This window comes from Argiope bruennichi, chromosome 10 (genome assembly GCF_947563725.1).
Source record: "Argiope bruennichi chromosome 10, qqArgBrue1.1, whole genome shotgun sequence".
NCBI classification, from domain to species: domain Eukaryota; kingdom Metazoa; phylum Arthropoda; class Arachnida; order Araneae; family Araneidae; genus Argiope; species Argiope bruennichi.
Genome location: NC_079160.1, coordinates 117,446,409 through 117,473,693, shown reverse-complemented (window position 1 = coordinate 117,473,693; position 27,285 = coordinate 117,446,409). Strand labels below are relative to the sequence as shown.

The following is a 27,285-nucleotide window of genomic DNA, read 5'->3' as shown; positions in this document are numbered from 1 at the left end:
TATTAAATTATTATTAACATCTTTAGCACGTATACTGAAAATTTACAGATCTTCAATGATGAACAATTGACCGGAATTCCAAAGGGCACGCCTGTAGTTTCAGGAAGCTTTATGACAATTCAGAAAATGCATTTGTATAAATATTAAATTGAACTGAGACAAGAAAATGCCATACTTCTCAAATAAATTACATTGTGAATGTTGTAAAAATAGATAATTTTCTAAACCATATGGTTTTCTAAATTCTCGTCTCTATCTTCGACATATTCGAATAAAACTATGTCAACTTTCTTTCTCTTCCTTTGGTATTACTGGTTTAAAATTGTGGCAATGTTTAAGCTCATTATTTCCTATTAAGCTTTTTATGCAACAAAAAAAGATTTAAAAAAAGAGACATTTTATTCCATGCACAGGATTTAATGATCGTGTCTTCGAATGCTTTTGTCAACAATTTTCAGTGCTAAAATGTGTTTTACACCAGAGAAAATATGCTGCTCTAGAGTGACAAGTGTTCAACCTTTCCAAATATACCGTTAGGAATTTAAACACTATGGATCTTTTATTATTTAAAATTATTATACTTAGAATTCTATTCTTTTATTTCTCAGTGTTCAATTATTATGAAAAGACCAAGAAAAAAAGTCACTGAAAAGTGTGAAATTGAACAAAAGTTCGTCAGACAGAAAACGAAAGCAACTTCAACTACTACGTTTCTTGTTAAGTATCTCCAGTTATTTTATAAATTTTGAAGTTTGAGAAATTGTTTGTTCGATAATATTTTTGTGACAGTTTTTTTTAAAAAAAAAATCTCCTTGTGATTGACTATTCTTGCATCATTAAAAAGTGGTATGTGACAAATATTTATTATATTTGCATTGTGTTTTATCACTGACCGGTAAAAGCTTTCTTCCTTCCGGTAAACACTGACGTTTTCCTCTGGCTTTACAGCAGGCTATCGATTCTTTTTTATGATGCATCTGTCATAAAATTTAGTAAAGATTGCTTCGACTCCTATGAAATGTATATTAAACACGATCTCAAAATTTTTCGTTTTTCACATGAACTTTTAAATATAAAAATTTCGCTTTGTTGCTTGTTAAATGGTATATTAAAATGCTTCGAAAAATATTTCCATATTTATACTTCAAGTTTCATAATTTAATTGCTTTCCATTCTAATACAAATTTTGATTTAACATTAGTGCTATTTGAATAGCTGATATGTTATGTCGTAATTTTTTTCGTAAATTCCAAGATCGTATTTATTTTTTTCCACTAAATTATGGCATTATAATTGTACATTTCATTTTAAAACGATTCATAAACTTAAAATTAATGAGCCTGAAGTTAGTTAAGTTAGATAATGCACTCAATATGCATTTAAAGGAATCAAATCTATGAAAGAAACATTAAAAGTGTTTATAATAATATAGACAAAGTCTATTCTAAAAATGCATGTGTTTTTTTGTGTGGGGGTATATGTGTTTTTCAATATTAATAGCTACTTGTTCTGATAAAGAAGTTATAGTTAAACCAGTTATATTTTTGTTTTTAATATTTTAAATTAAACTGATGTGATACGTAATTATTCTGATATTTATTTTAATGTTCTCTAATAATTGATATTTATAATGTGACTAGAATTTTGTATCATTTATTGAAATGCAAGTTATAATATTGATATGCTGATAAAGTAATGAAGTTTTTAGGCACTCTACAATGTTTTATATTTTCCATTAAAATAAAAAATATATGATTTTTGAATATTGATTGTATAGTATTCTCTCGCTCTCTCTCTTTTTTTAATGTTAAAGTTTGACTCATTTTGCATTTTTAATTATTTTAGAATTTGCAATTTTAATTTTTCTGTGGATTGCAATAATTTTTTTCGTAATTTCTTTAATGTCTCATCGAAGCATAGGGCTATAACTAAAAATTTGGAAGTCTTTGGACAACAGATAATAATGAAAAACTTATTTAACATTTTTTTTTTTTTTTCAAATTGTGATTGATTATTTTCTAAATAATTAAATATGCTGAATTATATATATAAGAATTTACATTTCTGCTTAATTTATATATCAATTTCATACTTATCTTTAGTATTTACTTTGAAATAATTTTGAGTCTATAAACATTTTTTTTTATCTTCCAATTAGTAAAAAATAGATTTATATCAATTTCAAGTATATTTGGCAATTTCTAGCAAAATAAGATTTTTTATATTAAACCACACACTCTGATTAAATAAGTTTTCAACACAAGACTATACTGCTCATTTTTTGAGAATGATCTGATGTTTGAAATAGGATTTCATTTTATAGTCATATCTCTAATTAAATTTTCTTTTTTAACTTTTAATTTTGCAGCTATTGTACTATTTAAATTGTTAAAAGTGATGATTTCCTTCCATTAAATTTATAAAACTTCTCTTGATTATTCCAGATAATGTTATATAATTATATTCCAAAAAATGCAACTTAATAAATTTTGTAAATTCTTGATCATTTCTTGCTTACTCATGGTAATTTGCTTATGGTTTCGTTATCTAATAATATTTATTACCTACCTGTTTCTGGCATTTGAAACGATAATCAGATAAAATCCTTAATAAATATTATATTTTGATTGCTTTAAAATAAGATAAATTTTTTAATATAATTTTTAAACAAAATATTAATATACTTTTTTTTTTTAATTATCAGCATATGGCTATTCATATGTAAAATTATAATGAATTCTAAAAGTATATACATTCAAAAATATGTTCATTTTGGCTTTTTTTTTTTTTAAATTTGAGCTTAATTGCTTTTAAAATTACTGATTTAAGTGATGAAAAAATTTAATGCATATTAATATAAACTTAGTGAGAAGTTTTATTTTTTGTTAGTATTAGCAATTTATATTTTTAAAAATAACTTTAAAAAATTAAATTGTAACTGTAAGTTTAGATTTATAATTACCATGGATAGATACTTGATAATATTAAATTTAAAAATCTAACTGGCTTAAAGAAAGCAGCTGAAATTTAAATGGGATACTAGAAGATTTTTTTTTTAAGTTGATGCATACATCTATAAAAATTAGCAACTAATTGGATAGAATATATAAAAAATTTGCAATCCATTATTTTATTTGTAATTTATTATTTGCAATTCATCATTTTAATGAATATTGACTATAAAAAATTTGTGAAAAATATTCCAGACATGTATTTTGCCTTCTTTCATGATATTTTGTGGGGAAACTTGCTAGATTAAAATCTGTTAATATGACAAATGACATACAAATGCTCACATTGACTTTAGTAATTATTGTTTTAAATTTTATAGTATTTCTGTTAAAAAGTGAATATTCCTGATGTAAACATACTGGTTGAAAATTTGTATATTGTTATGCATAAAATAAGTTCTCATAGAAATTTTATTACTATTTTTTTATACACTGGGAAAAGAAAGAATAATTTTAAGAGTGAAGAATGGAAATGTTTAAAACTGGGTTTCTTAAACTATAGGTCACTCACAACTGGTAAATTTCTCATCGATTATTGGAGGGCTACATATAAATCTTGAAAGTATTTTTATCCTTCCGCAACTTGCAAATATGTGACGTAGATTTCAAATCTTCATTAAACCATTAGTAAAAAAACATAATAGAAAGAAATACATAAACATTAAAAAACAAGTTATTTTGAATGCATACAACTCTTTCCACAACTTCAAATATGTGGAGAGACCTAAAACCTTCATTAAGCTTTATGATAAAAAGAAATACACTAAAAGTTAGGATCAGACTACTCGAGTTTGCTTAAAACTTGCCCTCCTAATCAAAAACTCCTTTTCACTATAAATATTCAATTTAATTTACATGCACATTTCAGAATGTTTCATTGTTAGTTGTGTAAAAATTTATTGTATTTAATAATATATGTTTTTCCTATAATGGAAGATTCTCTTTGGGCCATAAAACTTTTGTAAAGAATTTGTGCCCCTTGTTCAAAATTGATAATAACAATTGCACTGAGGATGAAGTGGTTCAATGTAAAATCCATCTTTGAAAATTGGATCACAATGTTTTAAAGTTTGGGAATCCTTGTTTTGGACTATTTAAAATCCTCTCATTGTATTTATTTTTGATGAAAAAAAATTTGATACTCTTCTATGACTGGAACCTTATTCTCTTCCGATCTTGACTGATGGCATTATTCCAAAAGCACCCATTTTCATGATTAAATTTTTAGCTAGCGCCATGCTAACAAAAAAGTATGGAACACTTAAATAAATATCAATTTGTTTCAAAGAATGACTAGCAACTCAAATATATAATTAAAGAAAGTTTTTGGTTCTTATTGTCGAAAGGACAATAGAGTATATTTTATTATTTGGAAAATTTGTAGCGTAAAATATTGTTGTGCAATGAAAATAGAAAGACAAATATTAATGAATATTTTCAGTTGAATAAGTTGCAGAAAATGCTTACATACTTGATTTTTAAAAATTTGTTGGAGTACCTAACAATTATTAGGTACATTAGATTTTATGGAAAATTGTGTAGAGGCCATATTAAGTATTTTGATATCTGTTTTTGCTAACAGCTCTTATTATGTGTGAATAATAGAACTTGAATGTAGTTATTTATAACAACATGTATACTATTAATTGCATCTAAAAACATCAAAAGTATCAATATAACAAGTATTTCTAGCATTTATACTAAATGTTACTAAATTGAATGCATCTCAAATTCAAAATATGATAAGTTGTATCTTGGCAAATGTTGTGCTGAAATTAACATGAAATTGGGTCTTAAAAATTACTATATTAAGAAAAATTAATTTTGTAATCATTATTATTATTTGGTGAGAGGCATATAAAACAGTTTTAGATGTCCTAATAATTGCATCCTCAAATATATATTTTTTACTCAAAACCTTTTTTTATCATAATTATTAATTTTCATTATTTGTATAATTTTCATTCAGTTTGATGGCTGGTTGATATTTATTATATTTTATTTAATGTATTTTTAATTGCATTGTGAAATTATTTTATTTTTCATTTTTAAAATTTACACAATACCCCAAAATGTTTGTATGTATTTAAATTTTGTAATTCAGATTGTTGCTAATTAAAGTTCTCCAAAATTTTTACATAAATACAAATCTTTCTTTTCCTAAAATTTCTATGAGTTTGCCAAGTATTTTGAAAGAATTACTGTTTCTTTAATTTTTTTAAAATTTTTACTGATTTCATCAATTTTTTTTTCATTGCTTTTTCAATACTACCATACTATTTTTTTAAACCTATATTTTTAAAAGTCTGTTTGAAGTCATCAAATGGAATTCAAATCTATTTCTAAAAGATAAATATAAAATATTATTGTATAAAAAATAATGATAAGGAAATATTCTTATATCACAGAATTGTAGATTGCCTGTTCATCAGTAAATCTTTAAAAAAAAAAAAAAAAAGTTTCATATCAAAAATTGGATTATAGTTGAATTTTAAAATGAAAACTATGTGATTTTATTTATTTATTTTTGAATTTTTTATAAACCTGTGATCATTTATTAATTTATTGATTAAATGAAGCACATTTCATAAATTGTCATTTTTTTAAATTCTATTTGAAACACTTTATATTAATAAGGCTATCATTCTTGGTAGGGCAAATTCTGAAATTTTTTTAGATTGCATTGAAATTATTGACTACGTCATTTTTAGGTTCTGTATCTTTTATTATATAAATATGTACATGTTAAAAATGATTGATTTTTCTACCTTCTTTTATTTATGAATTTTACTGGAAGTAGTTGAGACTTAGGCAGAATTATATGATAATCAATTAATATAGATAGGATGTTGATGCTATGCTTAAAGAGTGTTTTTTTTTTTGGAGGAGGAGGGGGAAATGTTATATGCATCTTATAACCATTCTAAGAATTATTTTAAAATTCACCAGACCATGCTTTTTAAAAACAGATTTTTTAATCTTCACTTTTTATAATTTGCAATTTAAATATTTCAGATTATTTTGTTCCTGTTTAATATAGATTTTTTATTTATAATGCATAAAATTTTTTTTCTATAAATGCAGAATTTTAATTTCAAATTTCTTTTTACATAAAGTTATGTGAGGTTTTTGAAATATAAATTTTCGGAACATTTTTTTTTTTTTTTTACGACCAGCTAATTCATTGTTTTTGCTATGTTTAATTGAGCATTCACTTGAATTAATTTTTGAAATTTTATTTTAATCATTTACATTATGAATTTTTTTTTCAAAATCTTGAATTTGCATGTTATTTTTTATCTGTTTATATTATTAAATGCCTATAAAAATTAATGAATATATTTTATCATAATGAATGTATTTAATTCAAATATTTATTCTTTTTCTGTTGGATTATCAAAAAATCATATGGTAATTTAGAAATTGGCCAATTGTTCTATATTTTAAAAAATTTTAGAAGATGATTATAATACTTTAGTCATAAGTCTTTTTGACTAAAAATACTTTAGTATACTTTAGAAGTGAAATAATAAATATTATTTCACAAATACATAATTCTTTTTTTATATATATAATATTGATGGTTTCACATAAAGTTGTAGATTTACTTTATCTATGTCAACCCCTAAAAATATCCAATCTTTTCTTTTATCCATGCAGTTCAGTGAAGATAAACTCAAGTGCCATCATGTTTTCAACTAAATTATGCTTATCTGACTGATAAGACAAGACATTCTGATATGTAACAAGTCTTAAGATTTCAACAAACTGATTTATGTTAATTCTTCTGTTTTAAAGCTTGGGAGGGGAGGGAATCTAAGTTTAAAACACTTGCTAGGCTCCTATTGTAATAAAGCATCATTTTTGTTATTATCAGTAAAATTATTTTTGTTGTTAAATTGAATTACTTTTTCAAAATAAAATTGTTCCTTAATCCCATAAAGAACAAATTAATAAAACAAGGATTTTCCCCTCCTTCTGGAGTATTGCAGTTTCTATCAATGTTTTCCACAGTATTCCCATATTTATTAACTTGAATAACAACTTTAAAAACTTTCTGATTAAAATAGAATTATTTATTTAGAATGAAATGAATATGTATCTTGTAATTATCTTTCTCATATGGCAGTTCAATGGAATAACATAAATATCTTTATAAAGATTTGTTGTGTTATTTATTTATTGAGGGGTGGCGGTGGAATTGTTATGAAAAAATAATTGTTTCATGTAAAATAAACCAGTATTCTTATTGTGAACATCTCCAGATTTTTTTCTCTTTAGCTTTTAATTTGAACTGGTTGAATTTATTTAAATTAACTATACCATATCCCATTGCTCAATCTTTTAAATTTTTTCATGCATTAAAAAATATGATGTAGAGTTTTTTTTATTCTTTTTATAGATATACTGACCATAGTGATATTTAAGATACTTTTCCAACCAGAATTTTTGTACATATAAAGAGATACCTTAAAGTTAAAACAACAGCATAAATAAGCAGTTGTGGTTATAAAAGCAGATTATCTATGAATTTATTCATTTATTGTCTTAATTGCTATATTATATCCAACTGCATGTTTCTTCTGCTCCTATACTAAGGCATAATCTTCTGTCGTGCAGTAAATTTATCTTCAAATATTTTCTGAATCTTGATCAGTTTCTTTGAAATCTATTAGATTAATGTTATGTCAAATATTTTTGAACTATTGTTTAGCTATTTCAAGACTTTGATATTCTTAAATTATGTGCATGAAAATGCTTTTTTACTAAGCTTTCTTATTGAAATGCAACTGTTGATTCTTTGATTTAAAAAATTATTATGAAAAGTTATAGAAATCATAATTAAACATAATAGAGAAATAAGTAAATTGATTTTGTCTGCTTTTCTTTTAGGTGCTCAATCAGCTTATGGTGAATAATACTTTTTTTTTTTTTTTTGTAAAGTATTCATTGGAATTAAAATTATTTCAAATCTCCATCCCCTTGCTTGTTTGGTTAGGATTAAACATATCTTTGATTTTTATTTCTTTCAGTACTTATTCCTTTATATATCCTGTAGTTTTTTCTATACTATAAAATTTTTAAATATATACTTTTAATTTGAAAATGTGCAAATCGAGCATTAAAAAAACAGTTTATTATAATTAAAGGTAAAAATGGCGGGAATAAAAGGAAAAGAGGATTATATATATCCTCTAATTTAACAATTAAAACAAATTTGTTTTTATAAGCAATTTTTATCATTATTATAATGATTCTTATTTTTTAAAATCCCTTTATTATTAATATTAAAACTTTTTTTTGTATTAATTACATCCTTTCTGAAGAGATTAAATATTTGTAATAATATAGTGAATTGTTGTTTCATTGATCTTTGAATGACAGTAATATTAGTTTAATTAATGCCAACAAATATTTCATGAATTTATATTTGCGTAATACAAGATATTCCTTATATTAATTATATCATTACTAAGGAGATAATTAAATTAAGAAAGAAAAAGATTTATTATATTTATCTGTTAGGTTCTGAAAAATAAAATAGTGAAATCTACTCTCTCTGCAGAAAAAAAGCCGGCCGAAATTTATTACACTTTTATAAAAGCCAATGTATAGAATTTATTTTAAATTCTTCACACAGTATTTGATATACTTTTTCTAATTTGTCACATTTTATTGTAATGTTCTTGGAATTTGAATAATTTTTATAATAGTTTTTTTAAACCTATAGATTAAAGTATGGGGAATGTAGGAATCCCACCGAAAGATCGTATTAATCTAATTTTCTTCTCCATTACAAAATTTTTATTGAAGAAGTGGTTTTGGATGAAGAAAGTTGGAGCCACTATCGCATTGTATCAATTGTGCGAATCATCTATAGGGCATCCTTTTAGGCAGATAGATACTTTTTATTATTTAAACTACCCACCTTTTGCGACCAGCCGGTTCGCCAATCTTTTAATGCTCGTTAAAATTTTAATAATTAAATATTTTATATAATTCCAACTTTAATAGATTATTCATCAAAATATATTAAAACTTCAAATTTTGATAGTCATATAATTCACTCATAATATTATAAAGGCCTTCATTCACAACGTAATATGTATCTCTCTAATTTTGTTACCTCTCTTAGAATTTATGCTTTAAATTAAAATGGAAAGAATTAATCTGCAATTAACATAATAATATTTTTTACTGAAACAAAGCATTTTTTTATATGATTACTGAAAACAGAGTCACTGAACATTTAAGCCTTATGGACACTAAAGAATATCTTTTTCAATTTATGTAATGTCTCAAGAATTTGTTAACAAAGTTTTCTCAGATTCATCATGAGCAGATCGATTCATTAATAATGTTTCATTTTAAATGCATCAAACACTAAGAAAATAAACATAATCGTTTAAAATAATCGGTCGAAAACAGGTTAAAAAAAAAAAACTACTTAAAAACGATGTTCTTTAAACTATAAGCATATACAAAAAATATATAACTAACACAAATTCAATTTAATTACAAAAGCATACAACTAACCTAAAAATAATTTAAATGAAGTCCGCCGTTGAAAATAGTTGTCAACAATCAGAACACAATGCGCATGCGTGAATTTTCAACGCGTTATGGTAACGCAAATGCGTGAATTTTTCTACGCCAGTTGGGCTAACGCTATGCAGATTAGAAATTTTTAATTTCCTTTATTCTGTTTTATTTTAATTCCAAAGTACTTCAAAATGAATCTGAAAGATCGATTCATTAGCAATGTTTAATTTTAAATGCACCAGACATTAAGAAAATTAACAGAATCGTTTCAAATAATGGATCGAAAAATTTCAAGCCTAGCCTCATTAGCGTGGGGAAAAAAACTGAAGCCTTACTCATTTGGCGGTGGAGAATTGAAGATTTTTTTGGCGGGAAAGTTGGTTATGAATTAATACTTAAAATTCTAATTAAAAATTTAAAAAAAAAGGGACCCTATGTGCACATTCTTGACCTCCAAGCTATGCGTGTACCAAATTTGGTAGCTTAGGTCAAACGGTCTGGTCTGTAGAGCGCCAATGCCCACACACACACATTGAGCTTTATTATAAGTATAGATCAAACCTTACTTAATCCAAATAACATATATAAAATTAAAATTTAAATGAAATCTACGATCGCAAATTTCATCATTTGAGAACATTGTTATTTTTAAGTCATTATTTGTCTTAATTCATTTAAGTCATTAACCAGTTTAAACCGGTTTGAAACAATCACAAGACTTCTATATCGGTCTCTTTCTCTCTCTCTCTCTCTCTCTCTCTCTCTATATATATATATATATATATATATATATATATATATATATATATATATAATATATATTCATTTTTTTTTAAACTTTCATTTTCATTTTTTCTAGTTGGCAAACAAAGTTTTGGAGTTCGACTGATTTTGAGATGAAATAACAGCTATGATGTCATAATTGGCTGGTGAACCTTTTAAAAACACATCTGCTTTCAAAGAAGCATACATAATAATAAAGCAATACTGGTAAAAGAAGATAAAAAAAAAATATATGTGATTAAAAGATGATGATGTTGAAAATTGCCATTTATACTTTATTCATTGCTTACGCGATTTCGAGATCAATATTCATTGTCTACGCGATTTCGAGCTTCAAAACCCCCTAACCAAAACAACTTCATGTTGTCACATGATAATAAATAAATGCTGTCGGTTTTTGAGCTTATTGTTAATATTAAGTTTTTGTAATATTTAGATTACAATAAGTTCATAAATTTTGTTTTAATTTTTGAACTAGAAAGAGAAATTTTGAATCAGTTATTTGAGAATAATCCCTACTAATAATAAAGGAGATTATATCTACAAGGTACTGCGTTTGATTTAGAGCCATCGGACTTAACAATAATGTGCTTTAAAAAATGAAAATGTGCAACTCGTCGCCTTTTTTTTTTTTTTTTGAAATTTCAATTTAAAACTAAGCGAAATTTTTGCTTTTCGCTATAACTCCTAAAATTTCTATTCTGTGAAATTGATTTTTAAACATTTTTAATTTAAAAAAAAAAAAAAAAATGTCCTCTTATTTTACCGTGCTTACCTTTGAAACTTCCTAAATCAGCAAAACTTAGATCCTTTTTCCTAGTCTTTTTTCCAACCCAGTAATATATTTCAATACTTACTATTAAGTAAAATTGTCTAATATTGGAACTCATGATGATTGTGTAAACTGCATATTCGGAAGTGTCTAATAGAATTTTATAAAAGTCCTGGTCCAAGTTTGTCAATGCAGGTTCCGTCCCACCTGTGAATGATTCCTGAATAGCGATCAGAAACAGGGATGTGATATTGCCGCGTTTTTCCGCTTTTTTAAAATAAAAGAAAAATTTCAGCAGTTTATCACACGGTAGGAACCTTTTTACCTCTTAGAGAAAACTGAAGTTCTTCCTTTCTTGATGCGCTTCCCTCTACACCCTATCTGACAAAGCTATGAAACTGCAGAGAAATATTCATCCGAAAAAATAAAGTACCAGGTATCAGAAATTTCTGCAACATCTGTATCTTGTGCACAAAAGGAAGCTGTTTGCGCCAGTGTGACTGATGTTCTAAAGTTAACCTTGAAACTCCATCGAGTCATGCCGATAAAAACCGAAAAAGGCAGTAATGTGTTCGAAATATGCCTCAAAGGTTCATTGAGCATTACAGAAATGTTTACTAAAATATACTAAAGTACAAGCTTTCCCCTCATATTTTTTATCCCATAGACATACAATTTAAATTTGTCCTGACAGTACACTTATTAAAGTGTTTGGAGGGAAATCATATGCTATGGATTTCTTACTTTTATAAATATTTTAAAATGAATATAAAAGCCAGTTGAACTATAGTTTTGATCATTTTTCTCTGTACATTAACTATTTAATTCAGAATTTCTGCATCTTTTTCTATCGTGCGTTGTGTCGTGTCACATTTCTGGATTTCCTCCATTTTGCCTTTTGGGTTAATCTCGTCCCTTCAGAAAAAACTAGATCATAAATATTTCTTCGTAGAGAAATGCACCAGGATAAAATTTAAAAACTTAAAATCCCATGTGCTTGCTGCATTGCTCTGTAAATTGTAAAATTAAGATTTTGTTGCTTATTATATAATTCGGATCAGAAAAAAAGGATGATGTACGCTGAAACATACACACAAACACAACTGAGTGCAAAACATGATTACAGTTGGATGAGATTTTTTTTAATATTGAAAATATAGCTGTTGGTTACTAAGCATTTATTTTAAAGATATTGCTCAAATGGCTTCTATTCGTTAAAGAGAAAGAAAATTATGGTGGCATTTTAAAGGGCAGATTGTTTTACCTTTAAATATCGGATTCGGTGCAATTATTCTTTGGAAGATAGAAATGTGAAACCCGCGGTGATTTTAAAAAAAAAATTAATTAATTTTAAAAAAGCAAAACTAGACGTCCCCCCCCCTTATAACTTCCAAAAATAATGTTGCGCGAAAATGATTTTTACTTTTTGTTCAATGAAACCAAAGTAGTTGTACTATTTTTTCGCGATTTTTATGAAATATTTTTAATTTGCGAAATTTATTTTACTTTGGAATCCAATTCGAATAGCTTTCATTATTTATTCAAATATTTAATCACTTGCTTTTTCCATTGTTAAAAACTATTGAAGGAATAATCAGTTTACATTTTCGTATTCTTTAAGAATGTCGTAATGATTTTTTAAAATTATTTTCGTTTTGTAGGTTATCTATAAACAAAGCTTACCATGATATAAATATACTAGGAAATAAATCTATAGTATTGAATATTGTACTTTTTATTCTTTAATTTTATAGCGGCATGTTTCTTTTATTAACAATCTGTTTAATGTAGTTACAAAATATATGTGGAATTCGTGGTACCAGTTGATGTTGAACATTAGAAATAAAAAACGTGCAAATAGTTGTTGGATAATGGAATGCGACTTCACTTCATTAAAATGATTCATTCTTAAAAAGAATAACAGAGCGGGTGTGAGATTACTTAAATAACCCTTTTTTAAATCCCTATCTCAATTTGAAGTTTCAGAACACTTCATGGAAGGAACCATGAGTGAAAAAGAGATTTTAATTAAAAGTAAAGACAATCAATATTTCAGATTGACCAGTTGGTCGTCAAAGGCTGCTAGTTAAATAATATACATGTATTGAGGAAAGCTTTGTCGTGGAAAGGCTCACACATCAAAATCAAATCAAATCTTGTGTAACATTTCAGAAAACACTGGATTTGAAATCCGGTAGAAATCGAATTTAAGCCATTGAACTTGAAATGGAATTGCATTCCATTTGGATGTCCCCGTCCTTTTTTCTGTTTAAGAAGATTTAGAATAATGCAGTATCGATTTTGTATCGGCTCGAAAAGCTCGTACCTTGGGAACAACCCTACGGGTTTTTATGGGTAAAGAGTATAAGACTTTTTTATTTCAATTTGCCAGAAATCCTATCATCTGCATGTTTTAAATTTTTACAAAATCGTATTATTCTTCAATGTTTCGTTAAAAAGAGAGAGAGACGAAGGTAAAAGGAAAAGAAGTTCACCATTTTTTTTATTTTCTTGTACACAAAGAAAAAATATTGTAATTGTCAAAAATATTCGAATTCGAGACTCTTGCGAATCTCCATTTTTTAGACCACCCTGAATCCGAAAAACATCTTTTTGAAATTTCATCTGTCTGAGAACACGATAACTCAAAAACGCTTAGACTCAAACAGATGGAATGAGGTATGTTGTCTTTATACTAAATTTATAGATTTCTGTCAAACTTGGTGCGAAATCTATTCAGAAGTACGTCTCACCGGGCTGAGGCAGACCGAATATGTTAATTCAGTAATTGCTGAAAGAAGAGAACTAAATAGATAGAATTTGATACACAACTTTTTATAATTGAAAGTGTAGATATTCATTAAAATTGGAACTAAATCTGTAAAGAGATTGACCGTTTATCGGTCTATGCTTTAACAAAATGCTGTTGTTTCTAATGGCACTTGTCATAGATAAGTCCACTGACTTTAGAAGTCGGTGATTTTAAGCCAAGGGTGCGTCTCCTGTTTTTCAGTAGCGCCATCTAGGGCCAAGAGTACGATTTAACTACATGTACGTCACAACCCTTTTTGCGGAGCGGACTTCATTCATGCATTTCATTCATTCATCCACAGAGCGTAATTTAGACCTGAATCAGAGAACGATCAGCCCTGATCCAGTACCCCTAGTGGTATTGCTCTCGACATGTAGGTCTTTGTGACCACGACAGATTTATGCGTGCTCCAGCCACCACACAGACACACGAGGAGTCTTCGGCCGGCGGGGTTCGAACTCGCAACCCAAGGGACGCGAATCCAACCGCCCTACCAACCAGGCTATCCCGGCCCTTAACAAAATGTAATCGTGATAACTAAAAAATGTTATAGCTTAGACAAATGAAAATGAGTACCTTTTTACATCTAATTCTTATCAAATTTCAAATTAAATCTATCTAAGGATTGGCCGTCGGTCGGTCTTTACTTTTTACGCATGCAAAATTTATAATGAAAAATGCAGCAATCTGAATAAACACAATTTGGAATTGGAATGATGAATTTTACTAAAATTATAAAGCTTAGGTCGTTGTGAAATTTTGATTGAAATCTGCAAAGGGCTCGCCGTCAGTCCATCTATACATTCTCATGTATATAGTTCAAAAAAGCAGCAATTTAGATACATGAAATTTGGTTTGTTGTCTTGTTAATAAAACAGTAATCATGTATCAAATTTTGTTTTCATTCGGTCGAAAAAAAAATGACATCCAAAATCTATACTTTATTTCCTTCGCTATATTGCAAAGCGTGGAACGCTTAATGTGTGAGGCTCTGAAATAGCACTCATGATTCGCTCGACACGAATTACCAACCTCCCATAAGAAGTGTGGATATTATCCTGTGTTCACATTTCTTATTGAAGCGGGGAGGGGGGCATTATACCTTTATTTATGGAATATACGATGAAGCTTCGAAGAGACTACGTCCATGGTTTCGCGTGAGTTAGATTTCTTCATTTCAGCCAGAGTAGATGAATCATTATGCATAAATTCAGATTTCTTAAATATATTTTTCTAAAAAAAAGAATGGTATTAGGAACATTTTTCGAAATATAATTCATCCAGAGCTTTTTTTAAAATTTCACATTACCTTAGAAAAAAAAATATCAGGGGTGAACTTTCCAATTGCTGAAGTCATAGAGAATTCATAATCAAATAAATACCTTAAGATCTAATGGCTGGTCTTCCCTAAAGATTGATCTGTTTTATCAATTTCTTAATAAATGAAAGTGTCTCAGTTATTCACAATGGCATTCTGAATGATGAAATTAAAATGTTTTATCGATTATTTGTCTACCAGCAACAATTTCGTATTCTAAAACAGGGATGAGCATTAAGTCGATCGCGATCAACCGATGGACCACCAAGACATTTTGGCGTGACCGCCTTTACTAAGACCTAAGACGCGCACACTAAAAGAAACATATGTATGGAATATTATATCTATATAGGAAAAAGAAATTTTTATCTTTCAAAATAACATAACTTTTAAAGCACGTAATTCAAAACCTAACTAGGGGAAGGCACGAGGTTGAAAATTAAGTTCGGGATGAGATTTAGTTTAAAGGTAGTATACATTTAGAATGTTCACTCATGAAAATATTAAAGCGCAATAACCAGTCAATTTTGAGAAAATGGCCCTGAAATTTTCGGCATAGCTTATATACTAATAATGTGTCGCCGTTGCCGTTTAGCGAATAGTATAGTGGTTAAGACACTGGCATAACAAACAGGAGACCCGAGTTCAATCCTAAGCTAGCATTTTTAACTTTTTTTTTCTAATTTATTTCAAATTAATTTTACAATTTAAGTTTTTTCATTTTTTATGCAAAAATAAATATTTATTCCCTTAATTCCTAGATTACAATTAATTTAATTTAAATAGCTAGTAAAAAAAAATGCTAGGGCAGGTTCGAACTCGGGTCTCCTGTTTGCTATGCCAGTGTCTTAACTACTATACTATTGGCGCCACGGCAACGGCGACACATTATTAGTATATAAACTGTGTAGAAGGTTTCAGGGCCATTTTCTCGAAATTGACTGGCTGTTGCGCTTTAATATTTTCGTGAAGGAATATTCTAAATGCATACTATATCATTATACTAAATCTCATCCCGAACTGAATTTTCAACCTCGTGCCCTCCGCTTGTAAGAATAACTTTTGGAATTTAATGGTTGAAGTGAAGTATCCTAATTTTTTAAAAAAAGTTGCATATCATTTAACATCGTTCTTTGACTCTATTATCTGGTGAATTGGCATTTTCAACCATGAATATAAATAAGGCAACATATCGTTCCTGTCTCACTGACGACCACTTAGAGTCCAGTGCAAATGTAGCAGTTAGTTATTACATACCGAGATATTCAAGATTGGCAGAAAATGAGCAAACTTAGTTTTCTACTAACTATAACAACTAGAACTAACTTTAGATGAAAATGATTTATTCTTTAATGTGTTTTGAACTGTGTGATATAAATCGCATTTGATAGTATTATATTTGAGGCTATTATTGTTGTTTTGTATCTTGCCATTATTATTATGTCTGTAGTTATGTAAGTAAGAACATATTCCGTATTTATTATTAAGTTGTAATAAATATTGTAAACCTACGCCACTAAATGGACCGCAACACCTTGAAAAAATTAGAAGTAGCCCGTAACCTAGAAAAGTCTGTCCATCACTGGTCTAAAACAATCGAAATTTCATGTTAATTGATCTTCTATTCATATAAAATGCTATATGTAAAACGATATTCAACTTTCCGCTAATTAATGAAGGTGAAAAGTATTATTAGAAATGCTCTGCGTGAGACTCACTAAAAACTTTATTCTCTCAAAAGGAAAAAGATTGAAAAGAAATAGGCGGCAAGCAAAGTTTGATTGAGCGCGAAAGTAGACTTGACCATTTACATATAAGCAATCGCTCTGTGGAAATTGATGGTCATATCTTCCAAAACTATTATCTCACAAAAATGATTTTTGCATTATCTTAACTCAAAAAATTACCGTTTTAGTGATATCAAATTCCATTTCTGTGTAATGTTTTCTTTATTATTTTTTTTTCTGATGCACGATATGTAGCACTTAATTTTTAATACCATGAAATTCAAAATCATCCGTTAAGATATTCAATTTCGTGCTTTGCCGCTGTTAAGATTTAAAAACGTTTTTCACTTCCGTTTTTATTGGATACTATATACACTTTTTAATTTGAGCGTGTTATAATTTGTTTTGACATATTTAATTAAATTCATGATTTTTAGATATTGTTAAATAAGGTGAATTGTTTTTTAAAACGAGCTCAAAAAGGAAATAATTTGGACGAACAAGCTGGTCGTAAAAGGCGACTATTTCTCTTGGAACTTATCACCTAGCTTGTAAACACTTTTCTTTAATAAGGCGTCTTTTTAAAGAAAAGTGGGAAATAATCCGAATGATTCTTTTTGCTTTTCAAAGGACGATCGAAGTGAACGCAGCTCGTTGTGAATGATGAGGAGGCACATTGTGACGCATTTTAAACCTGCCACGTGCCACTGACGTCTGTCACTTCTTTTTTAACGAGCTCATTGAATTCCGTTGACGACAGAAGGTCGGTGCGAATACTTCTTTCATTCAACTTTTCAGGCCTTCATATAATAGAGCTCTGGGCTGACATTTACGAGCTGAGGATCGGTTTCCGTCAGTGAATTTGACCCAGTGCCTCCGCCTTTTAATAGATTGCAGGTGTATTAAGAGCTATTTATAAATGACCTTAAAAAATGGTAGGATAGTTTTGTTTTGAAACATAAATATAACAAACCGATACCTTTATCTTTTGTTTGTATTTTATAAACAAAATGAAAGAGTATATTTGTGGAAAATGACGCAGAAAAAAATATTGTTATTGTTTTTTTAAAAATTTGACCTCTAGCCATTTGTGAATATCAGCGGTTTAATATGTTCGTCACCGTGGTTTACACCTTATGATTCGTATCATATACATTCGATTCTTTGCTACCACTTAACTATAGTAAAGATGGCGTCATCCAATTAGATTGTAGGTGTGGGCTAATTAGATTGCAGATGTGTATCACAGGCAAGTCACGCGGCAGCCAATGGATTAAATTTCCCCGAGTTTGAAAAGACATATTTCTTTCTTTCATGCGTAGTATAGAGAAACTATAAAAACCGTCAAAAAATTGGAACATGAGATGAAGTCGAATCTTTACCCTGAATTCGAAAAAACACATTTTTTGGGAAATGTGCGTTTATCTGTCTGTGACAAAGATAACTCAGAAACGCTTTCATATAGACGGAAGAAAATTTGGTATTCGATGCTTATACCAAATTTGTAGATTTCTATCAAATTTTGAATGTAGATTAAAAAAAAAATTTATCAATTAAGTGGATTTTTTCAAAAATCCGCTTAGAATCAAAGTCTGTCTGACAAGCTGTTAGCTCTCTTTGTCTTGTAATAGTTTAATACGACCATTACAAGACAAAGAGAGCTAGATAGATAAAATTCGACACAAAATTAACATCTGTAGTCCTGACATCTACCAAATTTTGAGCGTATGCAACAAGGGATTGACTGTCTACTTATCTAAATATTTAGAAACATATAATCATTAACTCGAAGGCGCAATGACTTAAATATATCAAACTTGGTATGCGATTTTGTAACTACACATGTAGTTGTGTTAAATTTTGGTTTCAGTCATTTGGAAAAAACGCATCTAAAACACAAATTCGATTTCCGGATATTATTAACCGCATGCGAGAGCTTAATCGTCAAATAACTCGCCAAGGATGACGCGTAGAATCAGTAAAAATACTAAATTCACGCTAAAGGTCAATATTTCGTAACTATTGTACGCCAATACTATGCAGGGCGTTCTCTGGGATAATATCTTTGTGACAATATATGCGAGAAGGTTAGGAGAGCTGTTTTCATTGTGTGTCGGATCTATCTGTGAACAAGACATTTCAAAAACATAACTGAGTAGATAAATGAAATTTGGTGTGTGATGTTAACACTGATGGTGTATATATGTATCGAATCCAGGCAAGATTGAAAGGGGAAATGGCCAAATGGCGTATTCAATTTTCCCTTGTGAACTACGAAACTAAACGCAAAACGGGAAAGTCGAGAGAAGAAACTTCAGGTAGCTTTTACTTTATGTGCTGTTCGTGATCTAAGCATTAAATATTTATTTTAATAAAAGTTTGTTCTTGAAAGCCATTTTTAAATGATTACATTACCTTAAAATTGTGTTCTGTTGATATTCAAAAGTAAACGAGAATGTGTCGAGATTCGTTAAGTCTAATCTGGTTTTCTAATAAGTTCTCATTTTGTTATGTTCCTTAATTCATTAATATATTGCGTTTATTATTGATAAATATGATTAAAGCAAACAAAAAATATTATCGACATATAAGTATTAACAAAAAAAAGTAATTTAAAAAATCATGTTAAAATCTTAATGTTGCTTAGCACGATAGTACCTATAAATTGTTCTGCTTCAGAGTCGTCTGCGCTAAATTGAAAAATAAAATAATGTTGATTTATAAAATTACAGAAATCAAACTGATATCTTAAAAAGATAAAATTATGAATTCTAAGATGGTATAAAAGTATATTATCTGAGATAATTTTCTCCTTTTTTTTTTTTTTTTTTTTCTGAGATAATTCTCTCTTTCTATAGAAAACAGATTAAGTTTTGATTATTCTTGATAAACTAAAACTGCGGTTGTCATTGAATATCTTTTTTTATTTTCTGGTAAAAACATTACATTTTCTGCCTTCGTTTGACCAATTGATTTATAGTTGCTTTTGGACAACTTAAATCACTAATTCAATACCATTTAAACTGTTGTCAAAAGATATGTATAAAATAAAAGAGAAATTAAAAAAAATAATAATAATAGAGTAGTTCAAAATCTTAACATTGTCCAACAAAGGAGTGTCTACAAATATTGTTTCAAAATCTGCAACAATTTTGCTAACGATTAATAATTGATAACACTAAAAGATTAATAACAGTTGAAAGAAAAATTCTATAAAAAAGAAATTGCTATCATTAAAACGATAATTTTTTGAATTTTATGATGATTTTTATTTATTTATTTTTTGAAATAATTTTCTCCGAAGTTTCTTATGTAAAAGAGGCAAGCTATGGGTTCATTTCTCATTACCTGAAACTGCTGCAGTCAGCCTACATCTGTTTCGCTTGTTCGCGAGCAGTTTGTTTTCCTTCCTTGCTTCGTTTGAGCGATTGACTTATGTTTGCTTTTAAATGAAACAAATAGTTGTCGACGCGCATTGACTTTAATTCGTTACAATGTATTCTTTTTAAAACTTATATTAACTGAAAAAAAAAAGTAACAGTTGAAAGAAAAATTCTATAAAAAAGAAATTGCTATCATTAAAACGATAATTTTTTGAATTTTATGATGATTTTTATTTATTTATTTTTTCAAATAATTTTCTCCGAAGTTTCTTATGTAAAAGAGGCAAGCTATGGGTTCATTTCTCATTACCTGAAACTGCTGCAGTCAGCCTACATCTGTTTCGCTTGTTCGCGAGCAGTTTGTTTTCCTTCCTTGCTTCGTTTGAGCGATTGACTTATGTTTGCTTTTAAATGAAACAAATAGTTGTCGACGCGCATTGACTTTAATTCGTTACAATGTATTCTTTTTAAAACTTACTTTTTTTTTTCAGTTAATATAACAGTTGAATGAAATATTGTATGAAAATGGAATTGATATGGATGATAAAATTTAGAAATTTAAGAGAATATTAAAATATTTTGTGTAAGATTATTTGCTTCGAAATCACTGCTGAAAAACGTCAAACTTTCTGTTAATCTTCTAATTAATTGAATATTTAATTAAATGTTGCGCTTTGAAAAAATGTGAATGTTTTTTTCTTTTGCCTTAAAATATAAATGTGCAAAGTTTGGTTGGAATCAGCCGAATCCTTTAGAAGATGAGGGACTGCATACATAGGTGCATATATATAGCCACAAAGATTTATATATATACAGTACACTCCCGATTATCCGCGGAATTGGGTGGCGCGGCCGCCGCGGATAACAAAAATCGCGGATAATCCGAAAAAAGCTAAAAAAGGGTATAACAAAAGAGAAAACAGTCATTCCAACATTGAAACATCGTTTTATGTACAATAAAACGTAAAATAAACAGCAGGAAATGTTTAACTAACGCTTAATATTTTAGTATATCACTCAAAACTAACCTAAAATGCATTTTGTTAATGAAAACAGAAAAGTGCTTTGTACTTACGAGAGGCGTCAAGGATACACAGAAAAATTAATACATATGTACTGTCTTAATACTGTGATGTATTATGTAATTACAAAAGCATAACTGTAAAACGACACCTTTTTGAAGAAATCAGACATTTGTGTTTGCTTCTTGCTTTGGAAGCATTTTCTCTTTGCTTAAAAGCAAAAAAAAAAAAAAAAAAAAAAAAAATTAGTGCGGCAGGCGCGGATAAACGGGAGTCTACTGTATATTAAGATATCATATCCTATTAGTATTATTCATGAGCAAGTTTCTCTAAGGGCTTACGAATATTTTCATTCATTTTCTGGAAAGTAAAATGAAAATTCAAAACCGTCTTTACAATTCTGTGATATAAAATAAATTGGTTTATTTATTTGTAAATGGAGCAATAGAATATTTCAGATTTATTGTTGTGATTGAAATAATAATTATTTTACAGTAATTGCGTAATACGCTATTGCGCTTTTCTTAAATTTAAGAAATAAAAAGTAGAAAAACTGTTAATATTTTTGTTCACAAAAAATCTAATATTACGGCAAAACAATATTTCGCCCAACTGTTGTTTTGAAATTGAAAAGGTAAACTGATAATTGAGTAAAACCAGGTGAATATTTTTTTTTTTTTTTTTTTTTTTTTTTTTTACAAATAGTAATAATAGAATACAAATTTGAGCTCAGAACTTTATTCAAACATTTTTCTCATTGTGAAATTTCTTTCTAAATAGTCCTTAAATGTTTCTGAAAAGTTTTTAATCCTTCGTTCTTGTTTAATTTTTTTTTTTTATTCCAGAAATATTTTTATTTCAACTACCTCATTTCCATTTTAACTTCAGTAATCGGGTGACCGTTTTTTTCTTCCAACCAAGGGTTGTTTGAGACCCGAGCTCACAGAGAATCCTCGATGTGTACGGAACTGCAGCTCGTTCATTCTAAAAAGAATCAAATGTGATCTCCTTAGTGTAGTATTGAAATTTGGAGCAGGGTGTTCTGCTTCAAGATTTATACTCGTCGTCTGATCATGGTCCAGTGATAAAGGCCAATCCAAACTGTTATTTTGAAAGTGGACATTAGCATTACTAAGATCACCACTGCATTAAACGTTCCTTTGTTTAAAGTCCTGGTCCTCTGTTTATTTAAAAGAACAATAATGAATAAAAGTATGAAGAACTGTTAATCCGCGCCTTTTCCATTTTGTTCCCCGAATTTGATATATTCTGTTTTAAAATTTTCTCTTCACTTCTGTCTCTCTTCACTCTATAAAGAAAAAAGTGTAATTGTTTAAAAGGGGAGGGGATGGAGAGAAATGTAAAAAAAAATAACTAAAATTTTTTCATTTGATGATTCTAGATGCTTTAAAACTTTAAACGTCCTGGGAAAAAAGGGGGTAAATTATGTCTGTTTGTCCATATATACAGTGATGGCCAAAAGTGTGGACATTTTATGAAAGTTTCATGTTTTTCAACTTTGCGTGCTTGTAGAATATATTAATTTTTACTTAAATACAAATGTTTGTATATCAAATTGAAGGTAATTTAATGTAGAATTTAATAAAAAAAAACAATATTACAATATCTGTATTACAAAAAAAAGTTACGTTCATTTTAATAAGATCTATCTTAGAATTGCATTTTTTTAAAGTGATACTTACACAACCAATACTTAGTAGGATAACCCTTATTTTTTAAGACAGCTTCACAGCGTCTTTTCATCGAGTGAACGAGTGTTTGGAGTTATCTTTCGTAATCATATGGTGCCAAGAATCACTTATAGATTCAATAAGTTGTCTTTTATTGGATGGACGTTTTTTTCGTACAAGAATTTTCAAACGTCGCCACAAATTTTCAATTGGATTGAGATCAGGGCTGTTTCCTGGCCGTGGTAATACATCTATGCCTTTATTTTGAAACCATGCTTTGCATACTTTTGGTGTATGGCATGGAGCTGAATCCTGCTGAAAAATAAATGGTGCTTTGTTGGGGAAGAAATCCCTGATGGAAGGTATCAATTTTGGTTCCAGGACAGTTTCGATGTATTTTTTGGCATTCAGGATGCCATCAATCACTTGAATTCGGCCCACACCATCTGCAGACATACATGCACAAATCATGGCATTTGTTGTTGTTTTTATAGTTGCTTCAATGCAATCAAGATGAAGCGCTTCACCTACTCTACGTCTCACGTATTTTCTACCATCACTACCAAAGAGCGATATTTTAGTCTCATCGCTCCAGATTACTTGCTTCCATTGATTTTCTGACCATTTAATGTGTTTTTTTGCCCACTTAACTCGTTTTCCGCGTTGCTTTTGATTTAAATATGAATTTTTTCTTGAAATTCTAGCTTGTAGTCTAAATTCTGAGAACCTTTTTCTTATTGTTCTTGAACCTACTGCAATACCCGCTGCATTCATTTCACATCTAATGGCATCTGATGAAATTTTTCTATCTTGAAGGCACAGCCGTTTAAATTTTCTATCGGCAGTAGCACTTGTGCATTTTTTTTCGGCCTGAAGTGGCCTTATTTTCCACTGATTTCGTTTTTTCATAACGTAAACAGAACTTTCGTACACCAGAACAAGTCACTGAACCACCAACTTGTCTTGCAATTTCAGCATAAGAGAGGACAATTTCTCTCAATATGACAATTCGGCTTCTTTTTGTAGATGTCCAATCAGTTCTTGTTGGTGACATTGTTTAAAATTAGTTTAATTAGAAAAAAGGACTTAAAATATTCAAAAACAGCAATACTCTATTTAATTGTACTTGTATGCATCATTCCGGAAAATATTTCCACAACAATAACTATTTTACATACCAAATAACCTAAACTATAGTTACAGACATTTGATGGGTCCTCAAAACAGTGTTTGTGATTGGCAAGTACGCTTTTATTACAAAACATGTCATTATTCAAAACGATTTGAGTTTGCTTGTTCTACTAAAATGAGCGTAACTTTTTTTCTAATACAGATATTGTAATTCTACTTTTTTTCTTAAATTTTACATTAAATTACCTTCAATTTGATATATAAACATTTGCATTTAAGTGAAAATTAATATATTCTACAAGCACGCAAAGTTGAAAAACATGAAACTTTCAAAAAATGTCTACACTTTTGGCCACCACTGTATGTAAAATTGATGTCTCGGGAATGTAACGAACTTGCATTTGGTACTACACCTTTATTGTGTGTCTGTATCAAATTTTAGGTAAGATCCGCCAGCAGGAAATGGATTGTTTCCTACTTACATATGCAGTCATCTCTAATTTATGACGGAGTTAAACTGAAACCACACCATATTGTCACAAATGTTAAGACGCTTGAGGGGGGGGGGTAGAGAAGCACTTAAAACTCGAAGGTCTTTGATCTTCCACTTGGAATTGAAATGTAACGGTTAGTGACATAATATATGACTTCTGTCTAAGTTATCCGTCGTGGGGGGGGGGGGGCTCCCCAAGACATTCTCGCATCCTCTCTAATAAAAGTGTTATCCCAGCTACGCCAATGCCATACAAGACATGGCATTGGCGTATAAAAGTTACGAAATATTACCTTTGGCGTGTATTTAGCATTTTTACTGAATCTATTGTGTTATCCGTGACGAGTTTTTTGGCGATTAATCCTTGGCATACGGCTAGTAGTATACGAAAGTCGAATTTTGTTTTAGACGCGTTTTTCAAAACGATTAAAACAAAAATTTTACAAAAAAAAAAAAACAAAAAAAAACACATTTATATTCACAAAATTCCATACCAAATTTCATATATTTAATTCCGTTTTTGAGGTATCGCGTTTACATCTATTTGAAAGTACAGACCGACAGACGGTCACCTATTGTTGTATTTGGCTCAAAGTTTGATAAATGTCTACATAATAGATGTGAAATCTGTCTACCGAATTTTATCCATCTAGATCTCTTCGTTTTGTAATTATCGTTTTAATTTATATTCAGACAGCCAAACAGATAGATTTCTCCTGAACGGATTTTATTCAAAATTTTGATAGAAATCGACGAATTTGTTGTCAAGACCGTATACAAATTTCAACTATCTAGCTCAAAGCGTTTTTTTTTTAGTTATCTTTATCGCAGACTAGCGGACATTTTCCAAAAATGTTTTTTTAGAACTCGGGGGTGTAAAATGTGGAAATTCATCAAAATCTCGAGTTCGATTTCTTTTTTTTTTTTTGACAATTATTATATTTCTCTATAAGAATATGAAAGAGGACAGAAAGATAAAAATGCAAATGGTTAAATTAGATGAGATATTTGTTTAAATAAGAAAGGAAATGGATAAGAGTGCATTCCCAGTTGTTAAAGAATTACAAAGGAATAAATGAAGGCCAGAGGCGTTTTCTAAGAGATTCAATGTATCTATGATAAACAGGCACCAATACTGGATATTTGCCAACGAATGTCATGGTTGGTCTACGCAGATTACTGGAAGTAATTTTGACGATCTTCTTTTGAAAGCACATAAATATATTTTAGTAGAAAAGTAAAGGATATCACATGCATTAGATAATGAATTCTTTAGCTGCATCATTTCAAACTCATCAGGGTATCTGAATGAAATATTAATTTATAACAGCGGAGAAAATAATTACTGTGAAATCTTTTGTAGATTATTTGAATGCTGTTTATGTAACTAAACGGGGATAAATGTCTTGCAATCATTCGGTCCACTAATCACTGCGTTTTTCGACCATGAAAAGCTTCAGTGAAAAAATATTCATGTGTGAATAAGTGCAATTCATTGTAAAAACTTTTTATGTTTCTTTTGATTGCTTGTAATTCTGTTGATATCTTGCAAGATTTTTTTTTCTTTTTTTATTTATGGTGGATTTTTAATAAAGCTATGGTCAACCGAGCAATTTTTTTTAGATTTTCGTATCTTTGCAAATGTTGATAAAAATTTTATTATTTTTAATTTTAAAGTAAAATTTGTATTGATAGGAGGCAATCTTAATGCAAATATAAATCATTATGTTTGTATCTTTCGCATCTCCTCTTAAACAACTGGGTCCAATTCAACCATATTTTGCACAATTTGACAGTCATCCTCTTCGTCTTATTTAGATATGTCGTCAAAATACTGTCAAAAATTTAAAACACAAAAATTAAACATTCATTTAATTAGAAATTAATAGGTTTTTTTTTTTTTTACTTTCTCGAATATTTAGTATAGACAAAGTATAGTAATCATCAAACGATTCGAACTCCGAATTTTGACGAATAACAACATTTTTAAACTTTCCCGAGTTCAGAAAACACATTTTGATGAACGTCCATCTTTCTGTCTGCTATCTCTGAAAAGGATAACTCAACAACGCTTTGAGCTAAATGATTGTCTTTACACCAGTTTTGTAGATTTCTATTAAATGTTGAGTAAAATCTGTCCTGAGGGAGTCCGTCTGTCCGGTGGTATGTATTCGGCAAAATGAAGAGAGCTAGATAGATAAAATTAGATACACAGATATGACATCTATAATGTAGACATCTACCAAATTTTGAGCCAAATCCAACGACGAGTTGACTGTCTGTCGATCTGTACATTCAGAAACATGTAAAAGCGATAATTTAAAGCTGTATCTCATATTAAATATATAAAATTTTATATGAGATTTTGCGACTACAAGTGCATGGTTTTAAAAAAAAACGTGTCTAAAGCAGAAATTCGATTTTTGGATACTATTCTCTGTTGCCAGAGGTTGATCGCCAAAGATGACACGATCGAATCAGTGAAAATACTAAATTCACGCTAAAAGTTAACATTTCGTAACTATTGTACGCTAATGTCATGTAAGGGGTTCTTTGGCACTATATATATATATATTTTTAATTTCTTTTTTTTTAAAAT

At 28.9% G+C, this 27,285-nt stretch overlaps 1 protein-coding gene across 1 annotated transcript in view; it reads left to right on the top strand.

The window, feature by feature from the left end:
- Window positions 1-709: 709 nt before the first annotated feature.
- LOC129987975 (neurocalcin homolog) overlaps window positions 710-27,285 on the top strand; it is an 87,684-nt gene continuing 61,108 nt past the window's right edge. The window contains exon 1 of the mRNA XM_056096026.1: window positions 710-846. The gene's annotated coding sequence lies outside the window, so the exon portion shown is untranslated. The remainder of the gene's footprint in view (window positions 847-27,285) is intronic.